This window comes from Trichoplusia ni, chromosome 18, assembly GCF_003590095.1.
Source record: "Trichoplusia ni isolate ovarian cell line Hi5 chromosome 18, tn1, whole genome shotgun sequence".
NCBI lineage: Eukaryota > Metazoa > Arthropoda > Insecta > Lepidoptera > Noctuidae > Trichoplusia > Trichoplusia ni.
Genome location: NC_039495.1, coordinates 971219 through 989549, shown reverse-complemented (window position 1 = coordinate 989549; position 18331 = coordinate 971219). Strand labels below are relative to the sequence as shown.

Here is an 18331-nt window from a genome sequence, read left to right as displayed (position 1 = left end):
TGTTTGGAAAACAGTGTGTAGTGATTGCTTCTATATTTATCGTAGTATTTGACTTTTGGTGATGTGAGCATATTAAAAGATATACACCTGCAGTAGGTTTCATAGAACTTAATCTTAGATTAACTATAAAAGTTAAAGTTATGGCCGTGCTTGCATCTATTACTTAGTCCATTCGAATCGTATCTCTATGAGAGCTTATTTGGATCATCGTAAATACAAATAAGAAGAAAAGTCTTGCTACAAAAATTCCGCACGAAAATCTATTAACCGAGTGACGAAGCTTATGAAACAATAAAAATCAAGGCAGTCTAGACGCGGCAATCGGTCACTGTCGCTCGTTTGTAGTGCCGGCGTGTGTCCGTGGGGAGCTGCGCGCTGGTGCCGCGCCACCGCCGGCTCTCGTGCATTAGCATACTAGGTAACCAGACCCACCAGGCACTACTTTCAATACTTAAATGGTTAACCTGTATGCTATATAAACAAATTTACCTACACATCAGTCACCGTTGACGTCATAAGCGTATTTGAAGTTCACTTGATCCAAACGAAATCAAAAAGCACTTACGAAGTTTCACATTAATAATAATGCTTAATACGAAAATATTTGTCTATATTGTGACTCTGTTATTGTAAAAAGCAAGGAAAACCTTTCCCAAATACAATTACTTCAACCCTTTTTCGTAGTGGGACCGTTTGAATGCAACACATCCCCGACTTCCGTATTGCCTATCACTTTGGCCCACCCACACACCAGGCTCGCATGGAATAGACAGAGCTCTTTCAGATAAGGAAGGAAAACGAATGACTCCGGTCCCGGCGCTCCACTCCTGTGGGACGTTCATAAATATTTTAGTGAGCGCAGCGGACTGTGTAACGAGTGATGTGGCGTGAAACCCGATTCATACGTGATATATTAACGTTTAATGTATATCGTCCAGTAAACTAAAGTGTAATTAATAATGTGCTGTAAATGTTTGATAGTACATGTTTTGATTGTTTACCAGTGGCCTCCTGTTTTCAGGATTACATTTATTTATATTTGTTATTAGTTGATAAAGGAGGTTTGGATTGGTAAATTATTTTTTAAATCGGTATTGTTCTAACGCATGTACGATATAAGTGTACCAATACACCACCAATCTCACATTCGCTTTAAATAATAACTTGGGATTAGGATACAAAGCGTATCGATAGCTTGCGACACTGATTCAGATAAACAACAATAATCTTACACCCTACAGCTGCATTAGTGATTCGATACCAGTAAATATAATGTGTCCAAGTTCATTCGAGTACTTAAAACAATTGCTGCTGATAATACATGTTATTCACTATAGAATCAGTCGTTTATCTTCTACTCAATGTTTACAACGCAGATCGATCCGTCTGAAGTGAAGGTTAAACTGGGCATGCTGCGGTCATGCCATGGCTGGTTGACCGTCCTACACACATCGTGACTCCTTAGTGACACGGAAACAGTGCGAGGCCAGTCAACTGACCACCACACATCACCGCTATGCGACCGGATTCGCTTCACTTACTTTGCCTTCTCAGTGGACAGTCTTAATAACTCAATTCTCACGAGTTTGGAAGAACTTGCTATATGTATAAGTTATTAATGAACTCAAGATCCTTTTTTTACTGACTTGAAAAAGGAGGAGGCTGGATTAGCCGATTCGGATGATTCTTTTTAAATTAACGTGAAATAGCTGTCACGTCCCATAAACATTTCATCAAGTCTGGATCAGTAGTTTTTATTTGAAGTTGGTTGTATGTTTTTGTTTAGTGGTGTAATTGTAGTGTGCCGTTCTATTCAAATTAATAGGTAACAGTGGCGTCACACATTTCTTCTCTCGTGTCAGTTCAGTTTGATCCGTCCCTATATTTCTACGTTCCACATCAATTCCCGCGCTTCCACGCGTCACTTCGTGGCTTTGCCGCCATCTACGCCTACTGAGCTATTCTTGCTTCCCCGAAACTCCGGAATCTCGCCGGCTTGATTAAACTACGTACAAATACGAACAGAATTTACATACCATTTCCAGAAACCTTATAAATTACCATACCAACAAGATACTAGTTATGAGAGTTTACAAGCAAAACACTGCAGAAATTATATGGTTCGCGTCGGCTTCACAGTGGGCCTATTAAATGAATCAGCTGTCAAGTTACCGCAAGATAAATAGTCAAAGTTTTAGGCTTTCTCCTACCTACAGATTTATTCAATGAGAAATTTCTCTTCATACTATGGAAAGCTCATTGTTAGCAGGAATATTTAAAAACAGATTTGATATTTTTTTTAAATATAAAAATCTTTTTAAATAATGTAATGAGTATGCTCTCAACTCTCAAGTACATGTGCGTCATCTCACATGCAGTAAATCAGACATGAAGCCATAGATTTGTTTTAGTTGCGTATCGTATCTAGTGAAACTGTAGCCAGTGCCGGTATCGAGTCATTTGTAACGAGTGAGCTCGTGTAATTGGTGATTAGCCGCGCCATCTGTTCTTTATTAGGGCTCCGATCAGCGGATCAATTGGCCGCGTCAGAAACAATGTAGACATCGACTAGCTTTGTGTTAATCATGCAGGCGCTGGCTGCTGGCTGCCCGCTAACGAGCCCCTCAATACGACTGGCACCGCCGCGCCCCCGCCCCGCCCCGCCCTCGTCCTTCACTAAATGACGTCTTTGTAACACTACCCTATTATTTATCATCTCTCTAAGTGCGGATTACTAAAACTGTCAAAAATGCCTCCATGTTTTCCAATTAATGGATGTTCAGTTGGTGTTCTGTCTTTTTTAATACACAAAACGCTGGTGAAAGGTTCTTTCGTTTTACTAAAATAACATGTTCCTTATCAACGCCTTTCAGCCTGTTTCAATCAGCTCGTTTTCATAACTCGTTATTTGTTTCAAACTAGAGAATTCCAACACTCGTTCCCAAGAGTGTTTAATGACGTATATGTAACTTCGTATTCTCCAATTCAAGCATAAATTGAATGCTTAAGCAAATAAGAGTATTCTTTGCCAAATGACATGCCGTTATCATGAGATACATTTATTTAAATTACCTGTTTTGCAGCTGTCGACTTGCTATGAATAGAATTAAGTAGAATCAGACTCAATTTTAAATACCTTTCATGTTGATGTAATGTGATTGAACGACAGAAACTTTTATAACATTCTGCATGACGAGGTGGTTTTCGTTAGAACGGAAATTACAAAATGTCACTTAGGAGTATGTCACTGCGATCCTTCTCATACTGGGAGCTCTTCACTCTGAGGCCACTTTTACATTCATCCTAATCTATATACTAATATATAAAGCTGAAGAGTTTGTTTGTTTGTTTGAACGCGCTAATCTCAGGAACTACTGGTCCAAATTGAAAAATTATTTTTGTGTTGAATAGACCATTCATCGAGGAAGGCTTTAGGCTATAAACCATCACGCTGCGACTTATAGGAGCGAAGATACAATGGAAAATGTGAAAAAAACAGGCCGGTAATAAATCACTTCACAATCACATAACTTATATTTTCTACCCACGGGGACGAAGTCGCGGGCAACAGCAAATCATATTATTAACACAAAAGTTTGTACGAGTATGAACGGATGTTTGTTCCTCTTCCACGCAAAGACTACTGAACTGGTTTATGTAGATTATAACTAAGATTAACAAGTAGCATAGTATTTATCCCGATTTTATGTTTTTATGTAGATGAGCGGCAAAACTGATAACTGAGTAGATTATTAAGAAAGAAGTTAGATGTCATAGGTACTAACTTTGAGTAGAGTTGCGAATGTATAACATCTCACAAATCGAGAATTGAAGAGGAAGCCAGGTCAAATCCCATTTATATCAAAGGCGGCTTCAGAATTGTTGCTTAATAATTTTTGCTCCGGAATGTTTGCTTTGTGAAATTTTCATGAATATCATTTAATGAAATTTTCACAAAGCTGAACATTCCGCGATTGTCTGTTGCGTGCAGCGACTTCCGTATTCATATTCGAGTCGAGTGCGGTCTAAACATGGACGCCATTGTCCTGGCTCGATGGAACGCTGCGATTATGCAAACAACTCACACGTTTACTTTACTGTATTTGCTCGAACCTCGCCTAAACCTTAACCCTATCGCAGCAAAGTTCATATTTGTCTGACCAAGTTACGGTAACATTTACATTTTCCACACCATGGATGACGTAAACTGGACTTTATGGAATAGCATTTAAGTTGGTTTTTACCTTATGTGTTGGTTGATACAGGTAACTCTCTGCCAGACGCATTCAGTATTTAGAGGTTTATTTCAAAGACAACTGTATTTCAAGGGAATACTGACTGCTCAGTGTATGGTGGTCAACAAATTCTGCACTTTAATGCTTTCAGATAGGACTAATTTTGGAATGAACACATTAAGCTAAATTCATTTTTCTGCAATTAAACGAGACTTGGCTTTCCGTTGGAATTTCGTTTCAGCTTAATCGGTTTCCATTATTGGCTTTTACACTAGGGAGGCATGAATAAGCAAATTCTTGTCAATGTTTTATCAACCGTGGTTTATTGATGACCTTTTTTTAGGGTTTTCAAGTCTTTTTTGTTTTGCTACACTTTTTGTGGAGATTCTGGAAAAGAATGCGAATAATTCTCAAATAATGATTAGTCAAATTTGTGCTTTTTTACCGAAACTTTACATACACCGTTTCACAAATATCATTTGGAGCCATCAATGAATGAGAAACAATGAACATCATTGTCATACTTGTAGTATTTGATACGAAAAAAAACTCAAAGAAAAGAAAAAAAAAGTTGTCTTAAAGTAACTTTACATTAAATAACAGAATAATTGCAGTATTTTAGGATAATTGTAGTATTTTATCTAAAACAATTCGGATCGCCGGAGTGGTATTGGTACAAGCGTAGATCATCACGTTAAATTTAGCTAAATAAATACACATCCTATCACATTTCATCGTATATTTTCCTTTTAGTTTATTTATGAACTTGTTATTTTCCTGTTGGTGATACTATCTCATTTAAATTACATCAGCTTATTCATTATAAATATGTAGTCCGCTTCGGGTTTTTTATATTTTTATGCGAAAATAATGTGAAACTTTGAGTAAAATCGTGTATTTATTAGGGTATATAATTAATTGCCTAAGGCTAAAAGCCTAAACCATATAATTCTCCTATTTAAGCGTTGTTACATGCCGATTATTCCAATTTAATATTATTTAATTCTTGTTTCAGGTAAGTTTCATAGGTTATGGCTTATCCTGTTGCAGTCAAACAACGTTAGGTACTTTACTTAACATTCAACTTATATACTTATAACATTCAAATAAACATTGGCAACCTTACATGACGGATTAAATAAGTCCAAAATGCAATTCTATAACTTACCGGGGCTATGTCCCCCGTTCGTTTTTCTTTCGAGTAGCGCCATCTCTGTAAAACCTGTTGAACTACTTGGAGAGCGCTCACAGCGGGAAAAGTTGTTAGAGCTCACGGTGTTACGGCAGAGTCGAGCACTTGTTTGTAGCGTAGCTTTCTACTTTCGCACGTAACCCACGATGTGGCGCACAGATGGCGCTAGTAGCGCTCAGAGTTAACGTTACAGGTAGCTTTTTAAAATCAGCACTAGATGTCATGTTGAGGTATGTAATGAAAAGGTGAATCGATTTTATGTGGGAGGAGAAGGTTCGAGTATTTTTGGCAAGCCAAAATAAATACTTGCACTACTTGACTTTTTTATCGAATTCAACTATTATTTGTGGCATTACCCTTATATTGCGTAAATTACGTACCTATGTGATTTTTAAATTTAACTGGCAATTGTCATCTTTCAGTCTTCCTCGCAAAGGCTTTTTCATATATCAGGCTTTTTCATAAATCGATATAAATACATATTTTCAGAACTTTAGCATTAAGTATTTGGTGATTAAGGACTCCTTTTGGGTCCGAAACTAGTCGGGCTACCCTGATAAATACGCGTGAGTAAACCGTTACATCATTTAATAATGAATCAGTCTCACGATAGTTATTATAAAAAATTAGCATTAAGTGCTTAATTCCATGTGTATTTATTTTGTTTTAGAGATAATAACAGTTTTTCTGAAACAAAACATCAAAACTTTATAAAATATCCATATTTGATTGTGATAAAAAAAAACTTGGTTTCATGTACAATTCTGTTTTGTTAAAAATTACTACATTGACTTTTGATTCGAAAACAAAACGTTCCAGAGCAGTTTTATTTTAAAAAATGTGTGTACGTAAAGCAAGCCCGCTACTTGCTAGTTACAAACGAAACGCAGTGTGAAAGGACACTCAAGAGCTGTTGGTATTTTGTTTTCTTTGTCATCTCTGTTACCCTGGTACTTGTGCATGCTACACTGCCACTACTAGTTACTTTGTTTCCTTGTTTGCCTGTGGCACTATTGTTATTTTTTTATCGTATAATTTTTTTATATCGCTTGAACAATAGCAATTGAAGATAAAATATTATTATGATATAACCAATACTTTTAATTTAAATTCATGAATTGTATATTCTGAAGTCCTTATGTCAGACGTGCGCTTTTTTCATTGGATACCGTAAAATAATGTTAAGTAATGATTGTATGACATACCCATTTGAACAGCAACATTACGTTAGATCGCGTTAGCTTTTCCTATTTAAGAATTTATTTTCGCTATTTTCTCTGTACAGATTTCATGTGAATAACCAACATATTAATCTAACACAGAATTTTCGTTATTAGCTGGAAATACTTAATTGATGTTAAAGTGATAAAATTATACGTTTACATAATAAATATTCTTGCTTTGAACACCAGTCAAATGGTTTCAGCACAAATCACCGCATTTGTGGTCACGCAAATATGTTATATGGCGCGGTTTTATCGGCCACCAGCGTTCGGGCGGAGAGTCCCTTTCAGATATATGCGCCCCAGGGTCCTGTGCGACCATTAAAATTAGTTTCCCAGACAGAATTCTATTTTAACCCCAAAACGCCCCACGAGGGTGCGACCATAGACCTTTTGTTTTCCTTGTCGTAAAAAGAAGCGACGTTTTGCGGTTCTCGGGTTATTGATAACCTTGTAATACTAATCGTAGTTCAAGGGTGAAGGACATGCATTACACCGTTTGTTGCGATGTGGTGTTTATTTAAAGCCGACACTTCGTAACTGCATTTATCTCCGTTTCGTTTACTAATCACGAGGATATATTTATTTCTGTAAAATCTTCTAATTAATCTTCTACTTACAATTCTTTTTTACATTGTTTCATTTTTTTTTTCGTAATGGCGACAACAGTAGGATTATTACGCGACACCAGGATGTCATGGAGTGAAGGAGAGTCAAGCCGTCTTGTAGCGAGACGCTTTGTTAGCAACGCTATTCAAAAGTCAAGTAAGTTTCACTAGCGACTGCGTTGCTTTCAAATTATGGCGCTCTGTGTAATTATGTTTTAATTAAACGCAAAGAACAAGATATTTCGTTCAGACGTCGACACTGTTTCTGTTGAAATTGTGTAAGAAACGAAAAAGAATAAGAGTAGACTACAAAATTCTGAGTTGATACAAAAAATAGCTCTGTAGAAAAAACTGGAGGCGCCGGGTATCGATCCCGGTACCTCTCGCATGCTAAGCGAGCGCTCTACCATCTGAGCTACGCCCCCTTTGGCTCTAAGTTCCAATACTAGGTTTGCTTTCATGGAGATAGTAATAAATTCAAGTCACATTGCCTCGAGCGAGGACAGGCGACTTTATTAAATGCTGGCCGGGTGTGTCGGCTTTACTTTGATAATACCGAACAAGTTTTGTTTAATACAGATATATATAAGCTTAATTAAACATAAATAATAAAATACGTGTTACGTAGTACATACTATTAAAAAAATAGTGAATGTTTAAATCATACGATATTACATTTTCATATGGGTAAGGCAGAGCCTTCCGCGTACACACAACATTTTGGTTAGCTCACGCTGACTCAGTTCCAATCTTCTTTGCAGTACGTTTTTTGCGATATCGTCTGCAATTACCAGATGCACAAGGATATCCGCCCGCAAAACGGCAACTGAAGCAAGTTAAAAGCAAGCATAACACAATCTGAACAAATAGCAAGCAGTTTGCATGGTCGCAATTTGTGCGCGCTCGCTCACGTACCTGATGTTTACACAAATAATGCAAATATGTCATATCTGCTATTTTTGCTATGCTTTTTCCTTATACGTCCCTCCACATAGGATTAAAAACAAACACTGCAGTTTGTTCTATTGCATAGACACGGATAGTCTGCCAAAAACGCAAAAAGTAATTTTCCACGATATGATAGATAAACCTAGTGTACAGGTCACGTGCCCTGGGGCCCTGTGACCCACATCCGACGACGTGCATGCATACAGTACGCGGCGAGCTCTCGCCCTGCGTACTAGGCATTCAGAACACGGCAGGAGGTGAGCCTACCTAGTGTTTCCTTTGATCACGAAGCTTCTGCCCCAGTTAGCAAACGTAGTGCAAAGGTTTGCAGTGTAAAGGTTAATTCTTTTGTCGTCAGCGCATGACACATGTTCAGTAACTTGGGAGAAGGGACTGCTTCTAAATTGGAAGCCTATTTATATTGCGTAATTAACCAAGCTCCGACTACTCAGCCCCGTAATTTTCAGAATAATTGGTGACTGGTTCTTTATAATTTGTTCATTAAATCCGGCCGCCCGCTTGTAGACCTTGTCTATTATAAACGCGTTGAATTCCGTCTCCCCCGGTATTGGCGGGCTCGGTATTCGCTGGATACTCGTAAAAGGGTCTCAAATCCGAGGTTTAATATCGTCGGCTAATTAATTTCTTTTCTTTGCAAATCTTTTGTGGTCCTCTCTGCCTATACATAAATATTTAAGGGTTTCCCAAATTTTCAACTTTATTTATATTGCATGTTATCGGAACTTTTCAATGGGAAACGTAAAAAAAAAGCAAATTGAGCAACGAAGTTTAATCTACCTATTGACTTTTCAAAATAAAATACGAACTCGTTAGAGATTTATTTACTTCCACATCATTTGAATGATCGAATAACACAACGTTATCCACTCCATAACACATAAATGAGTGCTGTATTGTAACTAGTACCGTAATAGCTTGCGTGAAAAATGTTGAAGAATTCAAAAAAGTATATATATCCAAAGACTGAAACGAATAGTGAGTGCATGTCACTATATAGTGCATAATGCATGCATATGCAGATTCAAGCCTGTGACTGCCGCCCGTTGATACATTCTGGCTTTCTGGTGCGCTGACAGTTTGATTAGCATTTAAAATAGTTATGTCATATATTTATAGTCCCAAATACCGTTATGGACAGGTTAACGTATGATTTGACTTGATATTGTTCAGGGTCATTAGCAAGTGTAGACTGATGCAACGAAGGAACTCGGTTGTCTTGTGTTTGACAGGCAATTGTGCGCACATTGCTGCCAGTTGGATAGAGCGCTGCGGTCTCACATGCTGGCACTAGTTTATGGGTGACATCCCTTTGTGCGGGCACGGGTGTCCGTGCATATGCACCGCGAATGGAACGCGCTACAGACGTCCTTTGGGTCAGCACTTGCTCCCATGCATGATTGCCTGGTAATTGACTAGCAAATGTTTGTTCTTAATGTGAGTCGACGACACAAATGAATCATAATGATTTTAACCGCTATTTCTTTATTCCGTGCATGAACAAAATATATTTTATTTATGTTCATTTGTATGTAAAATGATTTATTAATTGAAAAAAATTTTTTTGGGAAACAGACAACCGCATGTTTTTGTCGTGATTTTTCACACAAATCATAATTTTACACGCAAATTGAATTATGAGTTATTGTTACTCAGGTAATGAGCACTATTTTCTAGACTTATAAGTTACCTACCTAATTGTGTAATAGTTTCCCCATTTCTTTATATTGATTGTACAGTTTTCTATTCTCCTGGTCGATCAAGAACGAAGTACCGACTTGAGAGATCCAATTTAAGTTTGTTCAGCTTTGGCGACTTTAGTTTCAACTTTACTATTCGGTGTAATTTGAAGGCGTTTATATACTAGAAAGTTACATATTTACTTAATTTCCTGATCTGGTGATCAAATAGTTGCCCCTGTGGTAGATAGTTGTCTCAACAAGAGCTCATCTCAAGACCGAAAAACGCAATATTTCATTACTTAAGATGTGCTTTAGAAGATTTTCTCTTCGCCTCCTCTGTGATAAAGATTTCATTCACATTATAACAATATCGAGCGAATGAAAAATCCTTTCACCGTTCTTCGATCTCCGATGCGTGTAGATCAGTAGTGATCCTAAACGACCTTAACGGATCAAGATAGATCGCGGCGAGATTGAATACGGCTAGCCTGGCAGCTCTGCCCAGTACATACTCAATAAAAGCGTTCAATCTTCGCGCTGGAAGGCGTTCACAAAAACATCATTGATAATGGAAGCACTCCTAGCGTCTGAAATAGTATCGTATACAGTATAAGTAAGATCTCCCCCGGTGTTAAAATTGAGGTATTATTAACGTTGTTAGAGTTTTAGTACCTCCGCTCATGACTGGTGTTTTCTGCCAGCGCACAACGCTTGCTGTCTGGCTGTTGGTACAAAAACCGCTAGCCATCATTCTTACGGATCGAAATAGAATTGTCAACTGTTTAATTTTGCTAAGGCTCTTCAATCATTTATTTATTTAAAAATATATATTTAAGTATGTCTCGTTCTTTCAATATTGTTAATTATCAACTTAAGTCAGGAAAACCATTTTAAATGCCATTAATTTATTTTCAATAGTCATATAGAAACAGGGATTGTACAGTTAAGAGGCTTGGTAAATACATTATGATGTACTAACAATGGACCTGGTCGCGAGGCGCACCAGGATCTAAGTGGATTAGGAGTCCTTTATGCTGAAAGGCCCGGGCTGGCCGGGAATCAGTGTCTTTGTTGCCAACGTTTGGCAGTTAACAGGGACACGATTTTCAGGTTGTATTGTTTGTTGTTTAGCGTAACAATTACGAACATTAAACATTCTAAAAACTTAACAAAACAGAATCTTTTTATCCTAAAAAACTACATTAATTTAGTTCTGTATAGGTCCCATGTTACAACATGGCAGCAAAGGACAAGAGAAATGATTTAATTTGAAATTATAGCGAGGGCACTAAATAACAGAACAAAAGCGCGGAGTGGACCCACCTTGTAGCGAGGACGTAATGGCTCCTCCAGGATTACCCCTGACACCACTCGGAAGTTATAAGTTATGAACAATTTATAAAATTCACTCACGTACATAAATCTGCGGCGGCCATCCTCGACACTTTCATATTTAAAAATGAAGGATCTTCTCGAAATGTAACAAGACGTTACGAATTCCTCCCGGCGACCGAGGGATGAAAGTTTGAAAACATTCGCGCCAGGACTGCCAATGACCCAAGTGGCCTTTTAATTTAATTAAAGCAATCGTTCGTATCTACCCAATTAAATGTGTGCCAATAGATACAGATTCTTTTTGGAAAAACCTTGCCGTAAGTTCACGGGCGTAGATCCGTATTTGTTTCTCATAACTGTCCAGTTGAACAGCTCGAGAGGGGGAATTACTCTAAAGCTACAATTAGATGTCAAACTTTCTTTTCCAAAGTCTAAATCAATTGGGCAAGTTAATTTACTTCTAACCTTCTTTTAAATGGATAAAGAGACGTTTTTTCGGTGTATGTCGAGCGGTGCTGGGCGCGGCGCGGCGCGGCGCTGTGCGGCACGGAGCTCGTTGCAGAAATGTGTCAGATAAATAGACGGGCGCTTTGTGAGGGAGAAACTTTCCAAACTCCACGAGGCCGTGAAAAGTGGGTGCTCTTGATTAGTTTGAACGAGGTTTACAACGATTCAAAACTGACTTTTCTTCTGAAACCTTATTATGCGCGCACTTTGCCGCAAATTACTTTTGCATCGGCCCCTTCGCGATTCATTCATACAACCGTTCGCAGATTTCTAAACCACGAGAAAATCGCAAAATGCTACTTTATGCTATAATATCGACCTAATTATACGTGGATCGGATAGAGGCCGGGTCCTTTCATGTCTGTCGCACAGCCTGTATAATGCGCAGAAACTATTTTATACGATCTCATGAGGACGGCTATGCGTCCTCCTTGCTCCGCTGAACTGAGAAAGCGAAGATTTCTTTAGTCCTCTTCGTATATACTCGTGTACATCTACGATATTGAAATTGTTGTTAAATTGAAAATGGTTCCGTTCATGCAAGTAAGGTCGTTTCCGTTTCACTATTCCGCGGGTGACACAATGGTAAGCCCGTTTAAGCTGTTTAGGATCGGTATACACGAGCTCGTAAAGGGTGCAATCAGATTATATAATCCGGCTATCGATTATGGAATAAATGGACAGTATCAATAGTGTCATTAGTGATGCCGCGTGGGTTCGTCACATTGTTGGACGTGTTTGCGCTAGGAGCGGGGCGGGGCGCGTCCGGAGGGGTGAGGTGGGGGGGGGGGCAGCGGTGTGTCCTGCCGGACGTAATCCTTTTAACATAACACCTCTTTTGTTTAGTTTGCTCCGTGTGTACAGCTCGTAGTTTAGCAGCGGGATGTCCTTCGACAACAGCGTTCGTTTATCTTCCTCTGTTCTTTGAATGGCGCTGGCTTTTGCCGATCCGATCAGAGCACGGGCACAGCGCACTGCTATCGCTGCGAGGTGGTTCCCGACTTTGTTTGTGTGTACAATTTGTGGAAAGATAAGTGTCCCATGGATAATCTTATTTTATTTACGTTAAATTGACTATTTGATTTTTTGTTTATATTGTTTTAATTGGAATTTTTATATAGATCTTCAGCCTGAATGAGCCAGAAGGATTGCTCTGATATTTGGCGTCCGGTAAGCCGGCTTGTCTACAAGACTTTCCAATGGTCGCCTGCACCGACTGATGATTGGAAACTGGAAAAATAATTAAAGAGGGTGTAATAAAATGATATCTTAGAAGGATGAATGTTCAAAGCTTAATATAAGAAGGGTAAAGTTGGGTACATTTCTATATAAATCAACAAATTCTATAATTTGAAAAATCTTCCTGTTGTACGACTACATAAACTCAGGTATTACAAAAACATGAGTCCAAATATTGCTGTTATAGCTCATAAACTCGATTGGTAAAGCAACAATAATCTACTATAAATTATCCTTTGTGCATCGAATTTCACAAGTGGCACTGCATTGAAACAATGCCCGAGTATCGAAAACGTAGTGAGATAATAACCCAGAGACATCCGAGCTGCGTATCCAATGTACTAATGGAATCAGGACGCCTCCGGAACCCTGGACACACAGAGTGCCGAAACACAGGCTTTTACCGCGGACAGGCTCCACGACAGATCAATACCATTCTTCGCACAATGCCCACAACAATATATTGTTCAATCCAGACGCTATCAATACCTGTGCTTTCTGTCCATGAACATCTGTTTCTTTATTTAATTAATATTCACTCTTTCTTCGTACTTATATGATTGCAGATAAAACCTTTCATATATCACACTACTCCTGGAAGTGTTTTCTATACTGCAAATTTAAGACTGGTTTTTCTAAAGCTACCGACTATTTTACATTGCAGGCTTGTTGTACTGATTTATAAATAGTATACGACCCAAAGGTATCAGGTGCAAAATGTCTTAAACTGAGATGAACCATCCTTCCCCCGCCCGACTCCCAAATACCTTTACATTTGTCAGCAATTGTCCAATCTTGTCATTTCAGACATTCATCTCGGCTGCAAGCGATCGTTTTTATCCTCCCTTACCCCATATCCCGGACCATAAATTATTACAACTTATAGATTTTCCTTTACGTTCGTTCCCTGAGCCACTTCTCTTTGATTTGATTCGAAACTGAACATTGCGGCACATATCCTGACTTCATGTATGAATTGTATGTAGGTGTTGACCCTTCTAGAGTGTCGAGAAACTTGAATCTAGTCTTATGACTCGCGCACCTAATAATGATCCACCTATATATCTAGATGGAAAGCCCGGTTATTCTTAATAATCAGAAGAAGATATCATCGTAGTAAAACGAATGAATTTATTAACTTTTACAGTATACACAAAAGTTTTACGTGAAATCGAAAACATTAAGGTGTGCCGAAGAATTTTTACGAGCCCAGCGTGAACCGAACACACGCATTACCTTTATTTATTTTTCTGGCAAGAACAGGGAAGCAGATAATACTCGTAAATCATGCATTTAGGTTAAGTCTCAAGATGATGAGCGATGACGCGGCTCAATCAGCTGACCTAGTTCACAAATGAGAGTGGGTAGTGTTTGCTCATTGATTGTGTACCTACACAGCGTCCTTAGTGGCGCGGTAGAGCCTGCCGCTGTCACTTGTGGTCTGGCCTGTGGTCACCGTATCTCCTATGTGGTTTGAATATGTACATACACTAATTATCGATAAAGACACTGCATAATTGATATATTTTTAATTTTATATAGTAAGGCCGTCTTGCGTCTAGCTCCGCGCTATTCCATACGCAACACATTTTGCCGCAGGAGTGACCATTCGCTATTGTCTTTTGTTTTGTTCCCAAATATATTTTTTATTCGCTGACTGTGTGCCCCCGAATTCCTGGGATGTCCCCGGACAATTTGAATAGTCCGAAATCCGTGAATATTCGTGTATAATGTGAGTCTGTGCAATGTATCGTGTGTGCCGTATGTTATGCGATGCTTACGGGAACCCTTAGAGAGTTGTGCGAATTTGGAAAGGATGTTGCAAACATAGGCTTCTTTTTTAATAGGGTAAGGTCTGCTTTAACATAAATCAATTCAAAAAGTGAGTAAATGTATTCAACTAAGTCGACATACACTATTATGAATTAACCAAGTTCTATAAACAAGTTATTTGTCAGGTGTGTACCATCCACGTATGGTAATTTACCCGAAACAAAAGTAAACATAAAAAAATCAGATGAATAAAACATTATAATCAAGTGAAATAATATCTAATAGATATGTTTCATTACATTTCGATTTAGATCTATTTTCGTAAGATACAAAAACCTTGGAGTAGATCAGTACGACAGGCATTTACGTCGGAGCCCTCGTCCCATGTACGGGATGATTGATCATATTGCGAGCATCTGATTTCCCCGTGGGGTGCAGCGGTCAATTGGTACCTGCCGCCTTGGATCAGCGAGTACTTGCAATTTATATCCCGTTAGTGTTGCATGGACCGCCTTTAACGGTTTCTGACCGTTCCGGTCAGGTACACATTAATGTTGATACTGACATTTTCCAAAAATGTTTGTGATACCTCCTCACGTGTTTTTATTTCATTAATATACACGGTACTGTCGCGGCTTGTACCTGCAGGCTGAGCTCAATCCGCAGGGTTATAAGTCGTTTAGAACAGTTGCCTATCAGGTCCGGCACATAGTGTTGCAGATCCCCCGCTCTCGCTTCTCCCCCCCCCCCCCTCCGCTGGCTCCTGGAGCGCGCCGACTATCAATTAGGATGGGATTGTTATTCCCGGCACACGTCCACATTACGCAAATAAGAAGGAAAGCGCCGACGAAGGACAACGAACAACTTCGGAGACTTTTAAAGTATACTCCGACGGACCCGATTGAAAAGGCATTTCACGACTTATCTGCTCCAATGATTCCGACGCTTTGATGTTTACTTTAATTCCGCTGCCTTCATGTTTAGTACATTATTTATATATTTGTAGGATCATGAATCCTCAAGCAATCACAGCGAATATTATTTAAACACAGCAGTAATGAAAATGCCAATACAGTCAAATCGCCGTATAATGGTAACGATGTTTTATTTGCCGGTAACCATGGGAATAACGGACAACAGTCCTGTGGATGGCTCTCGTCTCATTAGCTTTCCCAATAAAATAATTGAGAGTTTCAGTAGCGGGGGTAGTCGGGGCCGGGGGGAGTCGCGCGCCCGGGACGTTTCAGTGATCGGCCGCCCGCCCCGGCGCCTGTACGCGTCTCGCGCGTTCCCGCGGTCCCCGACATCTCCACGTCATGTATGTTCAATGTTCACTACCAGGCTACCATAACACGACAGTGATTAATTTATTCCATACATCAGTGGTGTTTACGTTCGGCAATCTCGCGCGCAGTCCGCGCGACACCGCCGGCCGCCAAGATAGTAATATTGTGGAGATACGTAATACATAGATCGTCCTATCGAGTTACCTTCGATTGATTATGATATCCGTGTATAGTGTTTGTGTAACATTGCGTGTATATTACAATATTTATTGGATCATTTGGTGAAGATGGCAGTCAATTTATTCTTATTGACGGATAAATTTTTCTACATTCACGTATAACTAGCAACTAATACGAAGTATCTAACATAATATTTAGCAATATGGAATTCCTCTACAAAATAATATAATACACTTCGCCAGTCAGAGGCAGATTGAGAATACTTTTCAATGGTTCTTGGGAATATGTCGAAAATTCGTTTTACTGTGCCATTGAAATATACATACGTGTCGAATGACGTCAATATTATCAAGATACTCTTAACGGAGACGATTTTTTATAGGCATAGTACACCTTTTCTGTTCTTCTTCACATGGATTTGACACAATTTCTTATTTGTCTTTATGTTATTCGTACTTAACTTGCTATCAAAATATAAAACTAAGCTTCCTAGTATTGCTGTAATGAGCAATAATTACAAGTAACGGTAGATGTGTACGGAGAAGCACGATCAGACAGAGCTCTATTATGCAATAGTAATGATAATGCCACGTGTTGATGCGTTAGGCTGCGAACAAATTAGAGCGTGCATAACACAGCAAACTTGGTCCCCGGTGACGGAGCCGACTGGGGTCCGGGCTGGGTATCGGAAATCTTGGTAATTTCCGGACTGCCAGCCCTGGAGACTTGAGAACAAGTTTCTCTTGGAACATGCGTAAGACTAACTAATTAGCAAGTTGTCATCGAGCTCTTTGGGTATCTACCGGTCGACTTGCACCACGTTGCACCTAGCCGATCATGTATGGGTGGTCACATGTCTTCAAAATGAAATCAGTTTTATTTTATTATTTTTATTCCATTCTTGTGACTGGAAGTAGACGCGACTCTTAATTAAGTAGTTTTGTATGGTATGGTGTGGAATGAGACAAACGAAGCTTTTGATGTTGCTTTTCTTTATTTAATATGATATTTCATTCCATTTGAAGCCACAAGTCATTTCATAACATTGCATGAGATGAGTAAAGAAATTTGTTTCATAATCTTCCGCTGTGCTCCGTGTCAGGTCTTTTCAATTGAAGTCAGTTCACTTCTCCTACATAACACATAGATACACCTAGTCAAGCACTTCCTTTGATGAAACGCAAAGAGATTTACTCTGTATAAAAAATGTGTCGCAAGCTTTATTTATTTTGCTTCAAAAGATTTCACATGAAAGGTACAAAATCTTTACCTACGCCTACGTAGAGTGCGCGCTTGTTGAAAAATGATAGACTTTTATGTTTGGCACCAGAACATGTCTTTCGCGGAAATTAAATAAAAAAATTGGTCCATAGACGTTAGCGACCTGCAACTCGCATCGCTACATCTGATATTGAAATCCTATTCCGAGCACAAATAGAATTTGCCATGTACTGCTAAGTAGTAGGTGCCCAGGATGACAAGAAAACCTATTGTTACGATTATAATATTGATAATATTCTGCTTAGTTACTAAAAATGCTGATTTAAAAGTTTTGCTAACAAACGTCGTTGGCCGTTGACCGGTAGGTAGCATCAGTGAACCTTCTGAACGTTCAGAAAGGTCGGACTAAACATAAATTTCGAATTCCTGACGAGAACAAAAATCAAAGTGGACCGTTACAAACGTTAATAGAATTTCATTCCAATACATCACAAATGGGTTTTGGTTCACCACTAACCATTTTTAAATCCGTCGTAATCGTTTTCTACATTAAGCCTGTCAATCGATTCTGAACTTTATTACGTGGTGGTCACGTATTTCATTTGTGTGCAATTACTTGGCATCCCGCTGCAAGAGTTATGCCCCACATTTGTCGGCACGCCGTAATCAACGGATCTTTTTATCTTGGTATCGTTCGCGTCGCTCTCGTAATGTGGCGGATTCCGTCAACGTCCCCGCTGACCTGCCCGGGACCCTCCGGACCTGATCCTCGCTACATATTGCCGTCTCCCGCTAAACACAATCATTAATATCCATCTCATCCTCTTACTCGAGTGCTCGGCACCACTCAAGTATGATTTTATTTCCATAATTGCATTTAAAGG

At 39.1% G+C, this 18331-nt stretch overlaps 1 protein-coding gene and 1 non-coding gene across 8 annotated transcripts in view; one reads left to right on the top strand and one right to left on the bottom strand.

Moving 5' to 3' along the window:
- The window catches only part of LOC113502961 (neurobeachin), a 363451-nt gene that overhangs the window by 53816 nt on the left and 291304 nt on the right, over positions 1 to 18331 (top strand). The window lies entirely within an intron of this gene.
- Trnaa-agc lies at positions 7611 to 7683 on the bottom strand. The gene has a single exon. It is a non-coding gene; the product is annotated as a tRNA-Ala (tRNA).